Source organism: Nylanderia fulva, unplaced genomic scaffold (assembly GCF_048542155.1).
Source record: "Nylanderia fulva isolate GAGA-0341 unplaced genomic scaffold, ASM4854215v1 Scaffold7, whole genome shotgun sequence".
In the NCBI taxonomy this organism is placed as follows: Eukaryota; Metazoa; Arthropoda; class Insecta; order Hymenoptera; family Formicidae; genus Nylanderia; species Nylanderia fulva.
This window is the reverse complement of record NW_028190807.1, coordinates 942,051-958,020: the sequence shown is the minus strand read 5'-3', so window position 1 is coordinate 958,020 and position 15,970 is coordinate 942,051. Positions and strand designations below refer to the sequence as shown.

Genomic DNA, 15,970 nt, shown 5'->3' with positions numbered 1-15,970 from the left:
AAAATGATTTAATCGAAAAAGAAAAACGATATAAAGAGAGATAGGGATAATTAAAATTAATTCATCTTTAACATGGGTGTCCGCAGAATTTTTTCCAGAAGGGGATGATTACATTTTTTTATTTCTTTTTTCTTTATTTTTTAATTTTTTTATATTAAATATACATATAAATAAATCCCAGTGTTTATTCAAAAGGAGAATGAACGCTTAATTTTTTTACTGATTCCAAGAGAGGGCAAATGGTCCTTCTTGTCTCATTCTTCTGCGGACGCCCATGCCTTTTAATTAAATTGCAAAACAAATGTAAAATCGACGAGTCGGTCTTTGATGCGAAAGGTTCATGTATTAGGTATCTCTATCTGTCAGGTAAAATTGGAAACTAAGCTCTGTTACAAGGACCGTCTCGCGTAAGGTATATGACGGAAACGCTTTCTCAATAAAGCTCGCCGTCATCCGTATCTCTGTGCGACACGAAATTGAAAGGAAATCTTTCAATTCGAGGTTATTACCCATTTACTTGTTGCGCAACTTGTTGTAAGCGGCCGTCCAACCGTGGATGTAATTCGTGGATAAATAATTCGTCTTGTGCGCGGTAAGTTGCCCATAATTTATAAATTTCCGCGATTCGTTTTTGTTATCCTTGTATATTTCCCAATTTCATTGAAGATTGGGTTATAATTCAACACCTTGAAATGGATGTAACCGTGTTACATGAATATATAAATGAATGAATGTCCTATACACGTGTAACATTTTTTTTCTAAATTCATTGTCAATGGGTAACATTTTTATTTCAAGGTATTAGAATTGAAGGATTAATTTTTTAAATAATTATATATATATATATATATATATATATATATATATATTTGATTTTTTGTACACAGATATTTATATATATAATATATATTTATATATATATATATATATATTTATATATATTTATATTATAATATATATATATTATAAATATTATTTATAAATTTAAATATGTATATTTATATATATTTATATATATTTATATTATAATATATATATATTATAAATATTATTTATAAATTTAAATATGTATATTTATATATATTTATATATAATTGTGTTCTTTTAAATTATATACATATAAAATTGAAACGAGCATCTGATAATCTTATAGATATCCGTAGCAGATATCTTTGAGATTATATTTTGCTATGTTATAACAATTGTATAATTCGTATAGTCATAAAAAAGAACGTTTATATGTTTTTAGAATCAAGCCGACACATGTTTTAAATTTACCGGTAGAGCCGTATCAATTAATTGCGCAGTAGTTCACATATCGCTTCCGACTGCGCATCTCTCTCGAGTCGACTTATCGATGAATTCAAAGAAGGCGCCATTTTACATCGAAACGTCGACGAACGCAGGTATCTATTCAATTTATTAAGGTTATGCACTTTTCTCTCTTAAATCGCGCGCTATTACCATCCTTTATCTTATTTACAAAAATTATTTTTGCAATTACAAAATTATTTTTTATTCTTAATTAAAGTTTAGATAGGCATCTTGTAATTTTTTGAAGTAATAATTCTCGGTTGAAGTAATAATTCTCATAACGCGTTATGTATTTATTCGAAACATTTCCGATCGGAATAATTTCATTTTTCCCTACATTTTTTATTATGTATCATTATATTCTTATTACATTCATATTATCTTATTATATTATATTATCTATTATGAAACTACTTCGGAAAGATTTCCGATCTGAATTTAATTTCCTTTTTCCTAGATAATATAATAAAAAATCTAGGGAAAATTAAAATGATTTCCCCAATAGATATACATAATTAATAGCTGCTCTGATCTAAAGTCTATGAGTTCGAGATGTGGTAGACGCTTTACGCTCTAGTTTAAAAAAAAAAAAAAAAAAAAAAAAAAAGATTTCTGTATGTCGGACGTTCCTTTCATGTCAGACGGTGACGGCGCGTCTCGTCGCGCAGGTCTCTCTCCATCTCTCTCTCTCGGAGACGGCCTTCTCCTGTGCGCGTGCACGGCCGTGTAACGATCGCGATCGCGGTCCTTCTTTCCCCACGGTTCGGGGTCCCCACCTCCTCCCGCGAGGACTCTTGCCACCCGCCGACGTCGACGGCCACCGTCGTCCGCAGTTACACCGAGTCCGCTCGCGCACTCGCATTAAATTTCGAATCTCCGCGCGGCGCGCGCGTGTGCACCTCCACCTGTCATCGTCCAGGCGCCAGCGAGGGAAATTTTCAAATCGGCGCCGCGCGCGCGCGTTTCCGTCCGTCTCGTTGTCCGGGTAGTTCGTCGTCGTCGTCGGCGTCGTCGGCGGCGTCTAGGGTGTCGCGGGAGTAGATGTGTCCGTCGTGTCCAAGATAGACGTGTAATTCGTGCGCGCGTGTAAATTAGTTGCACAGGTTATGGATCAAGAGGAATTATAATTGCGACGAGATATTACGGTGAGTTATGATGCAAGAGTGTATCTATATACACAGATAGAATATAAAAACCTCGTAATGACATAAACACATTTTTATGTTACAATTATTTATTTATTTTATTGCTTACACGCATATTCAAATAACAAATTTGTTGAAAATCGCATAAAACAATTATATTAGGGAGCTTTAAATGTATAATTCCTTTTGTCATCTTTAAATCATTCTTGAATCATTTTTGTTCAGATAGTTTTGAAGTGATGAATAAAATCATGATGACGCCATTATGAGTTTGATGTTTTACCTGGGTATATATATATATAGCAAGAAGTCGCGCGACTATAATAATAATAATAATAATAATTTTTCCCGCGTTTTTCTGCACTCCCGAGTTGTCCCGCGCAGCTGCGAGTGCAATTTCTGCCGCGAGTGCAGCGAGTGCGCGCGAGCCGAACGGATCTCTCCGCGCGTTTTCTTTATGTCCGTGACATCGATAATCGGATTCACGCCTAAAAGGATTACCTCGGTTTCGATTTAGAGAGAGTTCATCTCGTTTGTCATTTCTCGGAAAACCGTGTATATTTTACAAGTGCTAGGAAATAACGAGAGAAATAATCTAGCAGAGACGCTTCCATGTGTAACGATATAACGTTATCGCGAGGAAGATATAACAGGTATTCGCTGAATTTTCTACGTGCTTTGAAACTCGAGAGCGAAATATGTCTATATACTTTACATAAATAATTTATGCATGCGAGGAAAAAAAACGTTTCCTTTTCGCAACGCGATCGGCGCGCATTTAACACTGCACATAACCTGTAAGATTATTAATTATTTTTCTTATATTTATTGTGCTCAATCAACGTTTCCGTATAAAAATTTCATTTTAAAAATTGTTGAAAGTATTTTGAGAGTGGTATAAAAAAAATATGTAGTAATATATATAACAATTAAAAAAGAACGATCGATATATAAATGTAAAAAAATGTGTTATCTAACTACGAGAAAAGGAGAGAGAAAGAGAGAGATATGAGATATCTTTGCATTCCATCGCGATTAAACTTTCAGTCATATCTTCTTCCGGTAATTAATGCAAATCGACGCATTCCTCTTCTTCGCGTTTCGGCGTAAAAGTCGCGCAATTTTTATTTCTGGTGACCGAAGCCGAGCGTCCGCGATTTTGCGTAACTGGGAAGACGAGTTTTTTTTAAACGATCGTTCTTCCTTTTTTTCTTTTTCCTCGCTTAATCGAGTTTTGTGTCTCTCCATTCCCGCGTCGTCGGAGTCTGACCGAATAAAAAGCTCGAATTTTCCCCGACTCTTTGCATTCTGACGTCGAGGTGCATTCGATGAACATAAACTCTCTCGATCTCGAATCAATTTCCGCTTTGCTTTAAGCTTCTCGCATATATATTTTTATCCTTTTTTATTTTAATCACTTATTTACACGACTCTTGTATTTTTTATTAGGAGATACTTCAAGCGAGAGAGACATCCGATTTTCGATCCATCAGCCTTCATCCTCTCTTCGTCGAGAATGCAAAGAGCCTCGGAGTTTCGCGAAATTCGGCGATCGTGAATCTTAATCGTAGACCATCGACGAGGATAAAAACCATCTCTCTCTCCTGCGACAGTGTGTTGGTGTACAGTGATCATACGGAAATTGATGCGTACGGAATCACGCGGAAGCGAGAAAACAGCTGCCGGAAACCCTCACGCCGGAAGAAGAAGAAGAAGAAGAAGAAGCAGCAGCAGTAGCAACACGCGAAACGCCGATCTATCGCCACGGGATCGTCCATGCACGTCGTATATACGTGTGTGAAGAGAAAAGCGGCTTTACATTAGGACGACTCCTCCGTTAGGTTCGTCTCATCGTGACGATGCTGAAGATCTCGTCGGCCGCAGCGATGGAAACATGAGGACCGTGACAGATCGCGCATCCGATCGACGAAGCTCCACTCCTACCGACTATAAATGACGTAAGTACTCCTTCTCATCTTCATCGCGACGTACACAAGTCGCACAATTCGACTTTCGTATCAGAAACTCATCTGCGAGTCCAGGAGACACGCGATCGCAGAGCTCGCTTTTAAATCCAGTCTCTGGAAATTATTTCAATATTTTACTCATGAATCATTTATTTGAAACTAATAATATTGATTTAATGTGAAAAATATTTATTTGATATAAGAAAATCCTTTTCAAAACAGATCAATATTTATTTGTTTTGAATAAATGATTTAATGGATTTTGAGAAGAAAATCAAGGTTATGCAATAATAAACTCATGAACGTTCAACAATTATTTTTATTTCAAATATATATTTAATTAATGATTTAATGATAATTTAATTAATTAATGATTTCGAAATGTTCTTCGATTGTCGATGGACAATTGATTGAAATGAAATGCAGCATTGTATGAATTATTTATGTGAAGAATCTCCTTTTTTAAATTGTGCTAAATAATTGTGATAAAACTGGGCAAAGTATTGCAACTCACTGTAAAAAATATATAATATATTAAAAATATGTAAAATTATATAAATAATAAAATTACACGATAAATAATGAAAATGTGTACAATTTCATTATTTATATTATAATTTTACACTTATTATTTATGTAATCTTACATATTTTTTTACAGTGTATAAGTATCAATTTTACAAAAAAGCTCGACATTAATAGGATCAGATTTATGCAAAAAAGATCTCGAGATCATAAACTTTAAGTAACTGATTTTTGTGTTTTTTGCCATGACTTCCATTTTTAATTAAATTACATTTATTTAATCATAAATTATCAAGCTGCTAAAATAAATTAACATCGTAATTATTATGAATCAATATAAATTATATCTATATTAGAGAAAATTGTTTTTAATAGTATATCAGACATTTTAACGTTGAGAATCTACTAAATACGTCGCGATTTCCACACATAATACCCGAATAAGTCAATTACTATATCCTGCAGACCACACAGAGTGCGTCTATCTGGCACAACGCTTACATAATATCGCGAATAGTTGGAATAAATACCTAATTAAAAAATATCACGTGAAATTACAAGCCTAAAGGAGTTAAGCAGATAGCATTCTTGGCGACGTTGCAAAACTATCGATTAGGAATGCAACGAAGAATGTCACTTATCGCCTCCGCTTATTCTAGTCTTGCATTTTGCACGTAAAAATAAGCAGATTCAAAGACACTGGCGAGTTTACGATTACTTTCAGTAATGTATTATAATTGCTGAGAAAACTTTGCGCAAAAATTCTAATCGAGTTTTCTCGATTACTGGATTACTCGTACTTTATTTCGGAGTAATCGCGAGATTCGCGAGTAAATATTCTTTAAATATTATTAATCGATCTGATTTTGATTTCTTTATGATATCGAAGAATGTCACTTATTGCTTATTCTAGTGCATGTTCTTGCATTTTATATAAAAATAAGAAGATGAAAAGACACTAGCGATTTTACGATTACTCTCAGTAAATAATGCATTAAAAAAAAAATTATTGAATTTAAATAATTATTTATTTCAATACTGCATAATAAATCATTTATTTAACTAATAATATTGATTTGATGTGAAAAATATTTATTTAATATAAGAAAATCCTTTTCAAAACAGATAAATATTATTTTACGTAAAATATTAATTTGTTTCAAATAAATGATTTAATATAGCAGCAGTATTTAAATAAATATTTATTAATTTAATAATTTTTTCCAGTGTGTATTATAATTGCTGCGAAAATTTTGCGCAAAAATTCTGATCGAGTACTCTCGATTACTCGTGCTTCATTTCGGAGTAATCACGAGATTCGCGAGTAAATATTCTTAAAATATTATTGATCGACCTAACTTCTTGATGGTATCGCGTTAAAGAATATTCACTTATCACTTCCGCTTATTTTAGTCTTGCATTTTACGTAAAAATAAGATGGAAAGACTTTGCAAAAATTCTGACCGAGTTCTCTCGATTACTCGTGCTTCATCTCGGAGTAATCGCGAGATTCGCGGGTAAAAACATTCTTTAAATATTCTTAAAATATTATTAATCGACCTGATTTTGATTTCTCGATGATATCCCGTCAAAGAATATTTATTTATCACCTTCGCTTATTCTAATCTTGCATTTTACCTACAAATAAAGAGATGGCAAGGCACTGCAAAAATTCTGCTCGAGTTCTCTCGATTACTCGTGCTTCATCTCGGAGTAATCGCGAGATTCGCGGGTAAACATTCTTTAAATATTCTTAAAATATTATTAATCGACCTGATTTTGATTTCTCGTTGGTATCCCGTCAAAGAATATTTATTTATTGCCTTTGCTTATTCTAATCTTGCATTTTATCTAAAAATAAAAAGATGGCAAGACCTAAAAATAAAAAGATGGCAAGCTAAAATTCTGCTCGAGTTCTCTCCATTACTCGTGCTTCATCTCGGAGTAATCGCGAGTTTCGCGGGTAAACATTCTTTAAATATTCTTGAAATATTATTAATCGACCTGATTTTGATTTCTCGATGGTATCCCGTCAAAGAATATTTATTTATCGTTTTCGCTTATTCTAATCTTGCATTTTACCTAAAAATAAAAAGATGGCAAGACCTAAAAATAAAAAGATGGCAAGCAAAAATTCTGCTCGAGTTCTCTCGATTACTCGTGCTTCATCTCGGAGTAATCGCGAGATTCGCGGGTAAACATTCTTTAAATATTCTGAAAATATTATTAATCGACCTGATTTTGATTTCTCGATGGTATCCCGTCAAAGAATATTTATTTATCGCCTTCGCTTATTCTAATCTTGCATTTTACCTAAAAATAAAGAGATGGCGAGACACTGCAAAAATTCTCCTCGAGTTCTCTCGATTACTCGTGCTTCATCTCGGAGTAATCGTGAGATTCGCGAGTAAACATTCTCTAAATATTCTGAAAATATTATTAATCGACCTGACTTTGATTTCTCAATGTACGCTATCACGAAGAATCGAAAGTACACCTGTACGTGTCTCATCGTCGCGAAGCACGTGGCGGTCGCACGGAGCGCGGTTGTTTGCCAAACAATCGTGTGCTCCGAGCGATTCCAGGCCTCGCGTTACATGAAAAGAGAGCACACCCTACCTACCTCTTCCGTTGTTAGACTCGTTTGTGCAGCGCGTAGCGTTGAAAGCGAAAGAGATTTAATCACTCTCGTTTCTTCTCACCAGAAGAGACTCAACTCTCTTCGCTAGTCTCGAGAAACGAAACGTTTGCGTGTTGTATATATACATATATATTTTTTTCTAGAAGAAGGAAGCGGAATCTTCCGTTCTTCTTCCCGTTGTCCTCGCAACCCAGATTAAAATCCGCGTTCATTCTTATACAATAATTTCGCATAATTTCCGCTTTCACATTTTTTTTTATTTTTTACCAGTCCGCCAAAAAAAGATCCGATTACATTTCCGGCTAATTGCTATTGATGAATTTGCGAGAATAATGCGTTCCTTGGACACAGAACTAGTAGTCGCTATGGTTATACGTAAGAACAAATATACGTAAGAGAGCAGCGCGGATGTAGGAAGAGAAATGCGAGTGTACGTTTTAAACGGGCGGAGAGAGAAATAAAACTTTCGTTTTCAATATTTACAATCTCCTCGTATGCACGAACCGAAACCGGTGCGGATCGACGTTGTATAACGTATGTACATACGTGTTTATGTGTTGCTCATACGTTGCTCCCATTAACTAGAGAATTGCTAATCGTCTCGATCAAGCATCGTGCTTATTTCAAAGTAGAAATACCGAAAGGATATATATATATATATATATATATATTCGCGATTGTTCGAAACGATACACAGTATATATCTGCGGTGGGGAATTCAAATGAGAGAAAATTAGGAAAATTGCGGCAAATTTGCGCAGCAATTTGACTTGTCTATAATAATTATTATACTTTTCAAAGTAGCGCTGATTTTTTGTCATCTGGTGTGCCTTATTTATGACCGTCTGACCATATAACATTAACCTAAACTTGCGTTACGGGTTTCGCTGTTGCAGCCTAGTCGTGAGTCCATTAAAGTTTAAAAACTCGAGATAATCAAGAATATAAAACAAGATAACTTCCATCATTAATACACTTCTTATATAACTTTGCATTTTGCGTCTGTGACATATGTACGTCGATGAGATTTTTAATGGACGCGACGTTGCGTACAAAAACTAATTGAATTATTAATCCCTTTTTGAAATCGAAGAACAAGCTACAGACTCGAAGAAAAAAAAGATGGAAGAGGAAGAGACAATATATATAAATAAATTCCGCGTTTTAATTAGCATATGCATAATGTTTTCCACCAGTTACATTTTACGTGCGACGCATATTAAAATCCATTTCCTCCATGCATTACTTCTTTAAGCATTCAGGCATAATTTAAAAAAAAAAAATGTACATATGTATATTACGCGCTCTTGTTCGCAAGTCGTTTTAATTAATTTACTCAAAATGATCGTACCGAGTTAATTCACTTTTGCATAACGCTGCGCAATTATAGGTTGATATATACACGAGTCTACTATATATCGCCGAGAGGTTGCTTTCTGTTTCTTTGCTCTAACGGCTGATTTAATTTACTGCCGCTTTCACGTACAAGCAAAGCTGCTACTAATTGCGCGGAAATATTCAACTCGTGCCGCGAGTTTCCTTCCGCTCTCGGCGTTCCATTTCCTCATATCGTCTCGCGGATATTTGATTTGCAGCTTCTGAAATCGGAGTAGTTTTGATATACACGTCTCGTTATTCATTAAAAAAAATTTCATCGAAAGGGGAAAGGGAAGAAGGGTAGAGAGGGGGAGGAGGAGGGCACTTTCACACCGGGGAGAAAAGCAGCGTTTCGATAAGTATTCGCGGTGAATAGTTCACATACACGAAGTAGGACACGCAAGTATTGCGTCGAGCCTCTTTATTAATTCTTTGAGAAATTTTATACACCGCGTGTTCTCTCTCTTGACATAAATTGATTTTTATTTTGCGCGCAAATGTGATAAAAAAAGAGAAATTTATTACTTTTGATTTTGTTGTACTTAATTTTGAGAAATATATAAATTGAAATCTCGATAAAATGTATCTCGATACATTAGAATATATCTTAGAATTTATCGTGAAAATCATGAGACAATATATTTAATATATTTATACACCACAATCAGATATAAAATATGTTCTATTATTTTACTATGTACATAGTAAAATTTTACTTATAAAAATTCTTCCAGTGCCACATTGTCTCCCGATTACCATGATTTTTAAAATAAATTTTAAGTGAAAATTCTCTCTGTGCATAATGAATGATTAAAGATGTACATTTATACAGTGAATTTTCTCTCAGAATTTATTCTGAAATTCATGGTAATCGTGGGACAATATAATATCGAAAGAATTTTATGAAAGTTTCTCTGATTAATATTTACCACAATAAAAAATATTAAATATCTAACACAATAGGATGATATAAAATATGTTTGATTAATTTTATTGAAATATATAGTAAACTATTTCAATAATTTTCGAATATATTAAAAACTTATAACTCTTTAAGTGTTTTAATTATAATATTTTATATAAATTTTACAATGCAGCATATTTTCAATCTAGCTTAATACATCAATCATGATAATTTTAACAATAATTTTCGGCTTATTACCAAACATGATCGTAGTGAATTTTGCGGTAAAAAATATAACGAAAAATTCCGTGTAGGTATGAAAAATAATACGGAATAGAATTAAGCTGAATAAACTTTCCCGAAGAGAATGTATCGAGTCGCAAGGCGGAAAATCGTCTTAATCCCTTATCGAACGATTCATCGTCTATCGCTCGATATCCTTCGTGACAGGCGTGTCAATAATGGGGAAACCGCGATCAAAACAAGCGATCCTGCCGATAATATGATAATAAAGATATACGTATATGATGTATGAACGTTACGTCCGGGTTGGCGGTTATCTCTTGCAAATTCCACGAGACAAGTAGAGTCGCCGTCAGGCACGTAAAGGACATCGCCGACAGTCATTGTGTTGGGTAATAAGTCCACTCGCGGGAAAAGGTTACGTTCGTGCGGTCGTCTAGATTTTTTTATGCTTCTTATTGAGGCGCGTATAATCCAAGTATTTCTTTTTTCGTCCTCCTTTGTTACCATATATCGCCGCAACATGCAAAGCATATTTCACGTGCATAAAAAAAATGAAAGTTTTTAATGTTCTAAACAGGTTCATTGCATCAGATGCAGTAATTAAATTTACACAGACAGCTTATGATTTTTTTTATGTTCTCTACTAAAAAAATGTGCTTCTTCTTTTCTAGAAACATATAAACTGTACATTTTTGATCATCTTTTATTTGTTGTAATATAGTTACGTAAAAAAAATTATATATGTATATCGAAACACTAACACGTTGAATATTGTTTCAAGAGATTAAAGATATCGTTTAATGATCGAAGGAAATTAATTTATAAACTGATGAGTATATACGAAAGATCGTGCTTATCCGAGTGACAACCGTATCATTAACCGCGGTTTATTAATGCAATTTATAATTAGATGCACGAAGTGTGAATAAAAGAATACATCTCGAATCCGCGATGCGATTGTAAACAAATTATATCATAAATCGCAATTATAAAATTATTCTAATTTAATGCATGAAACCTTGAAAACGTCAATTATCATGTAATACAAGCAATATTGGTTATTATATTATACGAGGACTCTGCATTTATGATGCAAAAGACTATGGAGATTACGCGTTCTCCATTTGATATATCGCAAATTGAAATCGCCAGTTTAACTACCACGATTGCCTCACTGTGTTCTCGATTACACAATCCTGCTATCCGTCTCACCCGCATCTTTGAAAGGGGTTGAACATGTTGCGGAAAGCATGCAATCTCGTAACTGCATCTTCGCTCGCGGGTTATAATAGCGCACATATTTCTGATATATCTTCCGTGCGAATCCGAGTATACGAATCTTCGAGAAAGCGCAACATTCGTTTTCTGATTTTTATTTAAACCTCCTTGGGCCTCACCGCGGCCATGTTAAATCGTGACGTCAGAAGCGAGAAAATACGCGTTGAACATTTTTTGCGCGCCATTTTTAGATAAAAAGATATTCTGATGAAACACAACTTCAGATGGTTTCAATACAATTTGAAGATATTCCAAAAATTATTTTTTTTCCTTGACAGTCAATCAACAATCAAGTAAAATGACTGACATGAGACCTGATCCGTATATAACCTTGTACATGCGCAGTCATTCCGCATGACAAAGTCTGAATTTTCAATTATTTTACAGTTGTTGATTGACTGTCAAGGAAAACAAATACTTTATAGAATATTTTCAAACTGTGTTAAGATCATCTGAAGTTGTGTTTCATCAAAATGTCTTTTTTTATCTAAAAAAAACTTTTTACAAAAATTTCAGCGTGTACTTTCTCGTCTCTGACGTCACAATTTAACATGGCCGCGGCGAGGACCAAAGATCCTTAAGAAAAAGAAATATTTCAAATATTCTTCGAGACATCGACGTTGACACTCGCGATTCGAAGAGACTCTAAAAATATCCCACGACACGAGAGAGAACGTGAGAATAATGTATAGTGTAATGATTATAAATAAGAGAATCGAAACGACACGGCTCGCTATGACTCAGATTGGATTTTGTCAAGGTTAGGTTCTTGTCGCGAATAGTCCGGAATAGTCGTTTAGAATTTTCGTGCGAGAGAATCTGCAATTCAGAAAGAGTCAAGGTACATAATAACGTCAATCATCGTGTAACGGGGCGATGTAGGTGACGGCTAAAAACGTCTTTGCCGGCATAGTGGAGAAAATTACGATCCTTATATACATATAATATATATATATGTATGTATATATACAAGCTTGGCGCGGCGAGCCAGCTGGATCAGCTGTGCGCTGATTGTACGCTCGATGATTGCAAAAGTGAATCGGCGATTTCTTGAACGTCGAAAGTCCTTTCCCGCGAGACGTCGAATCGCGCCGGCTCTCGCTATGCTTGATCGACGTCGTTCCGTGACAGAGAGAAAGAGAGACGGAGAACGGTGCCAGCATACACGCGATGGACGAGGTATTTCAAGAGTCACGGGCATTGACCCGTATCCGGCAACTAATGCCACAGCGCATTAGCATGTCACAAATATAATGACTAAGATCGAGTTAATTACTTTACGCATTCAATTCATTAAATAAACAGGGAAACAAAAAAAAAAGATGAAATTATTCACATTATTCTTGCTCAATTTTACGTAATTATTTACATATGAATATAAATTTTAATTATGTAAGGAAATTTAATATATACATGTCATGTTTAACGATGATGATATTTTTACTTTCGTCAATTTTAAGTGGAGTTCTGTCTTATTATTTTCAATTTTCACGGAGAGAATTTTTTCTCTTAGAATTTACCCTGAAAACTATGATAATCGTGGAACTATATGGTATTGGAAAAAATTTATAAGAGTTTCTCTGATTAATATTTACCACAATAAAAAATATTAATATGTACCACAATAGGATTAATTCTCCTATTAATTAGTCCCACGATTATCATGATTTTTAGTGTAAATTCTAAGACAAAATTCTCTCCGTGTGCTAATTAAAAAATTCAGAAATAAAATATTAAAAAAAGTATCTGCAAATAATTATTCCAGTCATTATCGTATTTGCTTTAATTTTTAAGGGACAATAAATGCGGAGAAAAAATGCGGGATCATAAATTTTAACGAATATAAAATAACAGTTCTTCGTGTGATTAGCAAAATATTGATAAACATCAGTATTTACGAGTATCTTTCTCTCTCTCTTTTTCTCTCGTCGGTAGGAAGAAAAAAGAGAATTTACTTTCAATCGCCGTAGCATTGAGCCACGTCGCTCACGTGGAACACCACGTGAACGTAGGTGGCGAGAACGGCCGTTCTAAAGAGCAGTGCTTCACCTGCAATTAGGGATTTACGGCCGCGAATGTCTACGGCCCGTAACGGGATCCTTGGGATGTGATGAGTACCGTGACTCTCCTCCTTCGATTTTCGATCAAACACACATATACACATGTGTGTTTCTCTCTTACGCAATCATCCCGATTCGTCCGAATGCGCCGAGACGTTTACATTCGCGGTGCGAATTTATTCTTTGCAAGAAACGAATTTTTTTTTAATCGTACGTCTGCATCGATGGATCGCATTTTTTTTACGTAAATACTTTCTCATAGTGAAAAATTTTATAATTTGTTTAAAATTAATTAATCATGACTAGGCGTCGCGTCACGACGCGATATCTACTTTCTGGATCCCGTTGTCTGTTTTCTTTTTTTGCGAAATATCCATCAATTTTCTCTTTGAAGCCGCTCTCTCATTTTTGTTCTACACTATCGATTGCTCTCAAATCTTTTTTAAAATATTATTTAGTCTTTTGCACATACACTTTATAATCGGAGAGAATTTTTCGTGATATTTTATCGCAAAATTTATTACAAATATTGTTTTGTAATAAGCCGAAAATTATATGCTGCATATATTAAAATTATCAAAAACTATTAAGCCAGATTGACAATATTATGCTGCATTGTAAAATTTATATATTTTTATTTATCACTTCTTTGGCATCTATTCTACTTAAAGCGTTTAAAGAATCATGAATTTTTAATAGATTTTAAAATTATTGGAATTTTACTATATAATTTAAAAATTGATATTTTACATTTTATTGCGGTAGAAATAAATATTTTTTATTGTGATAGATATTAATCAGAGAACTTCTCATGAAATTCTTTGAAACACCATGTCCCACGATATTATAATTTTCAGGATAAATTCCAAGAGAAAATTTCCTCTGTGTATAAATAATAAACAGAATATACTGCGAGAAAGAATCATAAATTTTTAATATTTTTTAAATTATTGAAATTTTACTATATATTTTCGTAAAACTAATCAAACATATTTTACATTTTAATATGATAGAAATTAATATTTTTTATTGTGGTAGATATTAATCAGAGAAACTCTCATGAAATTCTTGGAAATACTATGTCCCACGATTATTATGAATTCAGGATAAATTCCAAGAGAAAATTCTTTCTATGTATAAATAATAAACAAGATATACTACAAGAAAGAATCATAAATACATCATGAATATATTTTTAAATTATTGAAATTTTACTATTTTATATTTTCGTAAAACTAATCAAACATATTTTACATTTTAATATGATAGAAACAAATATTTTTTATTGTGGTAGATATTAATCAGAGAAACTCATGAAATTCTTGGAAATACTATGTCCCACGATTATTATAAATTCAGGACAAATTCCAAAAGAAAATTCTTTCTGTGTTTAAATAATAAACAGGATATTACCATAATTTACATGAAAAAAAATGACAATTATATATATTGACGGACCAATTATCGGGCTGTGTAATCCTTGTGTTCGCGGGTCAAGGATGACAACGACGACGTCGTCGACGTCGTCGTCGTGTACGTTGCTCTCGTTACCTCTCGGCATAGTGCCGATATGGTGAAAGCTGATATTTTGTAACACGCTCATGCTATTCCGTTCCGTTCCGTTCCATTCCATTCCATTCCGTGGTAGTATCACCGGTTGCAACCGTTCGTTCATTCGTCGGTTCTCTCTCTCTCTCTATTTCTCTTTCTCTTGTAATCAAAGAGAACCCCGGTGTCGACAGAGCACAATGGTAGGCGCACCTAGAATAGCTTTTTTCCCTCTTGTCTACGTTCCGCAAGATTCTTGTTTCGTGAACGACGAGACAGTTTATGAGATCACACGTCGCTGCAACGAGAACGATAGAAGATATAAAATGAAAGCGAGAATAAAAGCGAAGGAATTTGTACGCAAGCGAAGGTAAAAGCGCGAAAAGAGAAAGATCACAATTTATCGTAATTTTACGCTCGCTGTTATTCCTTTGTGCAATGAAAGCGAAGAGAGAAACGCGTTTCAGGTGACTTGAAAAATCAGTTCAGAATCAATGATCGTTGACTTTGTTGTGTGACTCGAATATTCAAGAGTCCCCGTGACTATTCGATCGACTGTCACTCGCTTTAAGTATTCAGTGTCGGGAAAATGTGCGTGACCTTGACACGCACCTTCCAGACTGCAATCTCTTTGGCAAAAGAGACACACCTCGAAGATGCAGATTATACTGACAGAAGCCCTGTTGAAAATTGAGCCACGATTGTTTGTAAATTAACATTTGAGAAATATTATGGGCATACTGAAACAAAATTTATTGAATTTGAATATATATTTATTTCAATACTGCCTATATATAATAAATCATTTATTTGAAACTAATAATCTTTATTTGATATGAGAAAATCCTTTTTGAAACAGATATTTATTTGTTCTAAATAATTGATTTATTAGGCAGTAATAATAATTTAATAATTTTTATTTAGAACAGAGATTAATATTAATTATAAAGTCAACAGTCAAAATAA

The 15,970-nt window shown here is 33.9% G+C and overlaps 1 protein-coding gene across 5 annotated transcripts in view; it reads left to right on the top strand.

Annotated features, from left to right (window-relative positions):
- The first annotated feature begins 170 nt into the window (after positions 1-170).
- The window catches only part of sona (sol narae metalloprotease), a 60,943-nt gene continuing 45,143 nt past the window's right edge, over positions 171-15,970 (top strand). Inside the window, exons 1-3 of one of the 5 annotated variants that reach the window (XM_029321146.2) lie at positions 171-592; positions 1,250-1,406; positions 3,909-4,417. The gene's annotated coding sequence lies outside the window, so the exon portion shown is untranslated. Of the gene's footprint in view, positions 593-1,249; positions 1,407-2,124; positions 2,460-2,874; positions 3,113-3,908; positions 4,418-15,970 lie in introns of those variants that run through there. The other 4 variants (XM_029321148.2, XM_029321147.2, XM_029321144.2 and 1 more) reach the window with 4 other exon arrangements.